The sequence below is a fragment of the Trachymyrmex cornetzi genome, unplaced genomic scaffold, assembly GCF_001594075.2.
Source record: "Trachymyrmex cornetzi isolate Tcor2-1 unplaced genomic scaffold, Tcor1.1 scaffold1337, whole genome shotgun sequence".
NCBI classification, from domain to species: Eukaryota; Metazoa; Arthropoda; class Insecta; order Hymenoptera; family Formicidae; genus Trachymyrmex; species Trachymyrmex cornetzi.
The window spans coordinates 109,664-117,084 of NW_017295914.1; the positions used below are offsets into that span (position 1 = coordinate 109,664).

General features: G+C 38.4%; 1 protein-coding gene across 1 annotated transcript in view; it reads right to left on the reverse strand.

Annotated features, from left to right (window-relative positions):
* Window positions 1–6,886, reverse strand: part of Tsp66E (Tetraspanin 66E) — a 68,990-nt gene extending 62,104 nt beyond the window's left edge. Inside the window, exon 1 of the mRNA XM_018522504.1 lies at window positions 6,522–6,886. The gene's annotated coding sequence lies outside the window, so the exon portion shown is untranslated. The remainder of the gene's footprint in view (window positions 1–6,521) is intronic.
* Window positions 6,887–7,421: the final 535 nt, after the last annotated feature.

Here is a 7,421-nt window from a genome sequence, read left to right on the forward strand (position 1 = left end):
GAAGTCGTTTTTACGTAATCCAAAAAATACTCTCGTTTGTAGAGAATAATATTCCTTTCAATATAGGAATCTTCTTGAGATATGTAGCTAGGATGTGTAACTAGGATAGCACGTTTTGAGGAAACAGAGTTTTGAGCTACGATCAAAAATAAATTCCTCTATACAAAATTCTATTATAATAATTCGAATAGCCTTTTGAAATAAGAGGATGTACAAGTAGTATCTTGCATATTCTTTTATTTCAAAAGGCTATTCGAGTTATTATAATAGAATTGTCTATAGAGGAATTTAATTTTGATCGTAGCTCATGTGTCCTCGTTTTTATAGATGAATACGTGTTATAAATACACGCGCCTGATTCATTTAAGATTTTTTGCTTAGAGGAAGTGCTAAGAGTAATTCCCCGCTTATCGGTAGAATATTTTTTTTTGGGTGAAGTATAAATGCATGAAACTATATTTTTATCTATAAATAAACAGGAGATAAAGTTTCATGTTATTATTTACTTCTTTTACTTATTTTGTACATTAATTAGATGAAAAATGAGCACAGGGTCGGATCGATCCCACCTTACTAGATATGTCCTGAAAGTCCAACTTGCCAATGGAGGGTGAATATTCTAGCAACCATAGCTTGAGTGTCCTAAACAATTACTTTCAGAATTAGGAAGTATTGTAATTCATTATTTGTAATAAAGTTACACTTACTTTTTTCCGTAACTTAACTTTGTTCGTTTCTTTTTATACATAATTGCAACTTGATTACATTTTTGGTAATTAAAAAGTAATTTAATACTAGTTACTTTTACTACTAGTTATACTCGTTTTACATATTTCAAACTTATTCATCAACATAGCTGACCAAAATGAAATGCTTAATGTGAACAATCAGTAATAATTTTTTGTGATTGGAATGTATCTGATAATCATTACACTCTGTAAATGAATGTCTGTATTAAGAATTAAGCTAGGAGTCTTTTAGTATGTAAACACGTTTGATCTCATAATGTTGACTCCAAAAGTAGATACCGTGACAGTAAAAAGTATTCGTACAAGGAAATTTATTATAAAAAAAGTCTTATTTATAAAAAATAAACATTAATTAGCAATTTTATACAATGAATACATTCTGTTCTAACATAAACAAACAAACTTCGCATGTATTCCTGATTTTATAAGCTAAATTTCTCGTCTGTATGAATACTTTTTGAGTATTCAAACAATACAATTTTTAATTTTCGCTTATTTTTCAGATGATATATTTCGTATAATTAATACACATCTTTTCAGTATATATAATTTTAAGCAACATACAGTATATTTTATTCTTTATGAATAAATTGTTAATTATCCAACAAGAAATGATCGTCAATTTGAATCGACGTCAAATTGATGTTGAAATCATCGTATTTATATTGATTCGACATCAATTCGATGACTCATTTCTCACTGGATAATATTTACTTTCTAAAAATAGTTTTTAAAAAAATATTTTCTCTGTACGAATACTTTTTGCACTCACTGTATATATATAATTTTATTATAAATATAATATACAACCGAATATTTAGTGTAAGTAAAATAATTTAGTAAAGTTTGAAACACCCTGCATATTACTACATACAGGGTGTACACCATGCATATACATATACATAAAATGTAATATATAATATTAGATACATGTAATAATTATTTATATGTATGTACATGTATAATTGTATAGGGTGTTCCGAATTTAAATGGTCAAACTAAAGGAGCGTGTAGGGAATCGGTAAACTGAGAAAAAAAGTCCTTTAAGATATGCTCGTTTTTGCTTTGTTTTGGAGAAAATTGTAAAAAAAAAAACCAAACGTAATTTTCGAAATATTATTGTTTTCAAAGCGGAATATTAAAATTGTTTTCGTGTAAGAGATATGAGTGATAACGCTTCAGAAGCAGTGCGGAAGTATGCGCGCCGATTTCCTAAAGAGTGTCGGATCGGTGAGTCTTTACGATACGTTGACGAGATGAGTGTTTGGCTGCAACACGAGCTATCCAAGATGCAATGCGTGCATTGCTGCAAGAGGCCAACATTTTGAACAATATCTGCATTAAGCAAATGACAACGTGAATAAACAAGGGTGAATGAATAAGTAATAAATAAGTACATAAATAAAAACTACGTTTTGCTTCTTTTGCAATTTTCTTCAAAACAAAGTAAAAACGAGATCTCTGAAGGATTTTTTTTCTTATCGATTTCCTACACGCTTCTGACATTTTTTGGCCGTTAAATTCGGGACACCCTATATATAAAGTGTTTTGCGAATCGCCATAGTTGTTGAGATACTTCCGATGGATTAATAAAATGTTTCTAATGAAAGTTCATTGGTTTCTACTAAAAAATTAACTGCGTATTAAGAAATTTAAAATTAATTAATTTTTTAATAAAAATTAAAGTTAAATTATGTTTTTTTTTTAATGGAACGAAATATTTGTCGACATTCTTGTAGTATATAAAAAAAAATTTATTGATATAGCATTATGTATCATTTTGATTATTGGATTATTCGATCTCAAGGTAATTCAATTAATATTTGTAACATAATCCACGAATCTGTCACTGATATCTAAAGCGGTGAGACTCAAACATAAACAAACATGATCGCATTGAGGAATATATGTACATATAAGAACATACATAAATAGTAGTCATTGAAATACTTGAAAAGGAATTCAACATACATAAGGCTGAAATACGTTATTCGACGTTGTTCTCACATATATATGTATAATATATATATATATATCTCAAGTACATATATTTATTAAAATAAATATTCAAACTGCATACCATCTTTCACAATACAAAGTTGTATTTTTTTCAGTAGATTGTTATGCGTATTCAATTAAACTATAATGTTTTTACGTTTGGATTTCACTGCTTCAAATATCGATGACAGATCACGGATTATACTGGAATTATTAGTTGAATTATCTCGAAATCGAATTATTAAAATACATACATAATGTTATACCGTTGAATTTACCTTTTTATGTATTACAAAAACATGGAAAAAAATGGTTCCATTAAAAAAAGACTTTGATTTTTTATTAAAAAATAAACAAACAAAAAAATTTTTCTTACGCAATTAATTCTTTATTATAAACCAATAAACTTTTATTAAAAACATTTTGTTGTCAATCCATCGAAAGTACCTCAAAAATCGCGATGACCGCAATGCGATGTGAGGAACATCCTGCATAATGTATACAAATATATATATATACATACATATATATGTATATAGCGAGAGACGAAGTTATGGCCGCGCCATAATTTAATTATATTCTGTACGACTACGTCAGATGACGTACTCATCCACTAACGAGCCGACGCGACGCGCCCCGCAATGTTTACATTTCGACAGAGCAGGTTCAACTTACGAAACGAGAAGCCACGAGTCATTCCCGCTTGCTACAGTACACAGTGGGCAGATCCGCATGGGGGCAGATCCACTTCTATCCACTTTGTCTGGCTCCCGCAACTCGCATCCGTCGACGGTGGGGATGCGGTATAGTCAGTGTCGTTCATTCAGACCAGGCTTGTCAGATTGGGCTACTTTTCGCAATTTAGGCTGCCTCGGTTTTCTACCGCGCGTAAATTGAGCGCTTTCCACTTGAATGCATGGCAGGCAATGGCTAATCACGAGACTGACTCGTTGTTTTAGGCCCAGTTTCACAACTCACGGTTAACTCTTAACCGAAGTTCAACTTATTTCTCATCTTTTTCCAATTCTAGAATTGAAAAGAGATAATGAATAAGTTGAACCTCGGTTAAGAGTTAACAGTCAGTTGTGAAACTGGGCCTTAATGGTTGTCATATTGATGATTAGTGTCTGGCGGTAATTGGTCGATTTTATAGTTCCTCTACCAACGATGCCTTTTTTAATGCGTTCTCTAGCGATCCTAGTACTCATTACGATACTGTTGCGATATTGATATAAGGTGGTATTTTCCTGTTTTATGTTTTCCTCCTCCCCCCTCCAAAAAAGGTCGTCCGGTGGCAGGGCTGGTGGAGTTGCCACATTGTTTGGCGAACTTTGGGCTAGAGAGAGAGGTCCGAAGTTGGCGATTTATGCTTCTAACAATTTGACAACGCTGATTTAGATTGATTCAGATGCGCACAGACATAATTCTATGCGACAAAATCGACAAATTTTGAACTTTTCTGGACGAGAACTTGTCCTCTCGCGAAGGAATATCGCGCGGAAACACGCGGATAACGGATGTCTACTATAGATGGTGTTTGTTTGACACTCACAACTCTTGCGAGCATCATTTGTTCTTGTTTAACATTTGCAAACAAGGATGAAACGATGGCAAGAGCGCTGTGAACGTCAAATGGAATAACCGCATCCTTGGTGGCTTACTTACTCAAGATTAAGCAATTATCTCATTGCAGTGAATCAATCGTGAACGCTTCTACAAAGCATTTTATTGCGAAAACTTTACGAAGCACATGTAATAATTTTTCTCAATCTGCTCTCGAGTATTCGGCAACTTATCGCACACTTCGTACAGAAGAAAGCGTCAACCGTGTTGCAATTTAACGATAATCAACAAGACTAATCTCGAGGGTTACTCAGCTTGTCGAGGTTCAGTCTCAGCTTAGAAATACATAGAATTGTTTGTATCGTCATTGCAGAAAATATACAAGCATTTAAAACATAAAAGTCATAATGATATAAAAACGTCATCATGACCTTATTTGTCACGTACAAGTGTTCACTTATACACATATATACGAATGACAAATAAAGTCACGATAACGTTCTATGGTATCATCATGACACTGTGTGTTCCACCTGAGGTGCTGAATGCATTGCGCAACTTATTATGAATATAATATAAAAACTTACACAAAAAACAAATCGAGTCTCACCATACATACTACCGTTATTTTTCCTTTCGTATCGTTATTGCCGAAATCGATTCGCGCGACCACGTAGCGAGATAATTATTTCACCACACAAGCAAGCAAGTAAGCAAGCCGTATCTGTTAATCAGTTCTCGCGCGGGTAACTTCGCCATGGTGCTTGAGCAATACCTACTCTATCCTTTTTTTTCTTTACGAGAAAAAAACAAACTTTCGAGCCTCGGATAAAGACGATTATCGGATTATGACGATGGGCAACGCGCGAGCGCCTTTGATGACATCGCGCGTCACAACCACCAGGTCGAAGAATCCGTACTCGTATCCGCCGTTGACATATCAGGTAGTAAAAGCAGCAACAAGTGGTGCGAGACATTAATTGCGTACCAGCAGCACTCGCTCGAGGAGTCGTGATTGTGCGGAAGTATCAATTTCGAAGGGGGAGGCCCCACGGAGTGCGCTTATTCGTGTCGCCGATTCCCGCGACCTCCACGGCAACGAGAGATTCCGTTTCTCGGAATCGGAACACTTCGCGGCCTCGAGTGAACAATTTGAGGAGGAAGCGAGCGTTTAGACTTTAGACGTCGGGCCTTTTCTCGATCAGGGTGATTCGCAAAAAACTAAAATTATTCAATAGTATCTCTAGGGCATATAATAAATATATATGATTTATTAGTATAAAACTATTTTGTATAAAACTATTCGGTAGGAGACTAACAATAAGAAGATATCCAGAGGACTGTGATTTTAATAAAAGTAATGTTTTTCACATTTTTTATATCGTAAACTATCGCATATTTGTCAAGTGAACTTATAAATGACAAATATGACCTTATCTGTGTCATGATGATGTCCTTATGATATCGTAATGACTTCTGTGTTCTACCTAAGCTCGGAACATCGGGAGTCAGGCAGGCGACAGACTTGGTTTTACGAGTGTGCGATTATATAGTTTCGTAACTCGTCAGTTTTCTCCACTTTCTATTTCATGGGACCCATCGGGACTTTCCGAGATCGCGAGGGAAGAGAGAAAGGAGGGGGGGGGAGAGAGAGAGAGAGAGAGAGAGAGAGAGAGAGAGAGAGAACAGGAAGGTCGCGTCGAGATGCGCGAGACTGCACCTCGCGATTCTCGCGAACGGCTGACAGACTCCCCGACGACCCTGCTTTGTACACGCGACGTGCGTCTCCAGATGAGATTATGAGAATAACGACGCGCGACACCGACGTCGTAATCCAACTCGACGAGGTCCATATACAGCACACTTTGTCCGAGGGACATGACGCGGAAACATCTTGGAAATGTCCTTAAGACGCAAGACGTCCTCTGGGATGGTCGGATGTCTAATGAAGTTTAGGTTCAGGTTCACCTAAGGGAGGAAAGGGAGGGGAGGAAAAAAAGAGTCGAGCTCGGAAGCGATGTAGCACAGTATCCTCCGCCCGCGCCGTGGGAAAACTCGAGAGCTTATCATCCTTCTCTTTCCCCTCTCCTTCCCTCGCCTCCTTTCCCTTTCCCTTCGGATTCTAATCATTTTTTGGACGCTCCCTCGTCGTCCGTCTCCCTCTTTTTTCTCTTATCTAAATAAAGATATCTGTCTATCTTTCAGACTTACGTTCGTGATGCTGGGCTCTCCGGCAGCTGGTCGAGGGCAAGGTCGCACCCGATCGCGATTCTTCGTCTCCCTCCCCTCTCACTCACTCACTCACTCACTCTCTCTCTCTCTCTCTCTCTCTCTCTCTCTGCTGGAGCACAGAGTTAAACACCGAGGACAAGATAAGAGCACCGGCGCTCCGACGACGACGACGACGGCCCGTCGCGCTCGTCAAAGATCCACGGCCGCGTCTCCGCCGCACGTCATTCGTAACAGCGTCGCACTGGGGGCAACGTTCCGCCGGAAGAATCGCGAGAAGAGAAGCTGCTCACTCGGCGTCGTTTGCCGCGCATCTGCCGAGAGTGCCAAGTGCTGTGACTGCTGTAGCTGTGAGAGTCGTGAGTCGTGAGGGACAGTGAGAGTGTGAGAGAGCTCAGCAGAGCGGGCGGTTGAGGCTGGTTGAGGCGGTTCGGTTTGGACGGAACGCGGGCGACGAGAGACGCGACCAATCGCAAACCACCTGCGCTGCCTATCATCGGTTCCAGTACCGCCTGCGCATCAGCGCTGATCAGCAGCGCGGTGCTGACGGCCAGTAACGGCCAGTGACGGCACTATCCTGACTGGCCACTGCGCACTGATCAGGGACCATTTCTCGCGCATTTGACTTGGCTGCATTTGCCTTCATCACGCCGTTGTGCATGTTGCCAGATCGTAATCGCTTGATGAGTACATACAATTACGCGCAGCGACAACGAGGATTCTGGCTTTTTACGTTCCTGCCGAGATTCTCGGAAATACATGCGTTAAAAAGGGAACAGGTGTAACCATGGTATAAGGATAAGGGTATGCTCACGCGCATGCGACCAATCAAAATTGTCGAAGTGTGACGTCACACAACAAGCGGTAAATTTAAAACTGCTC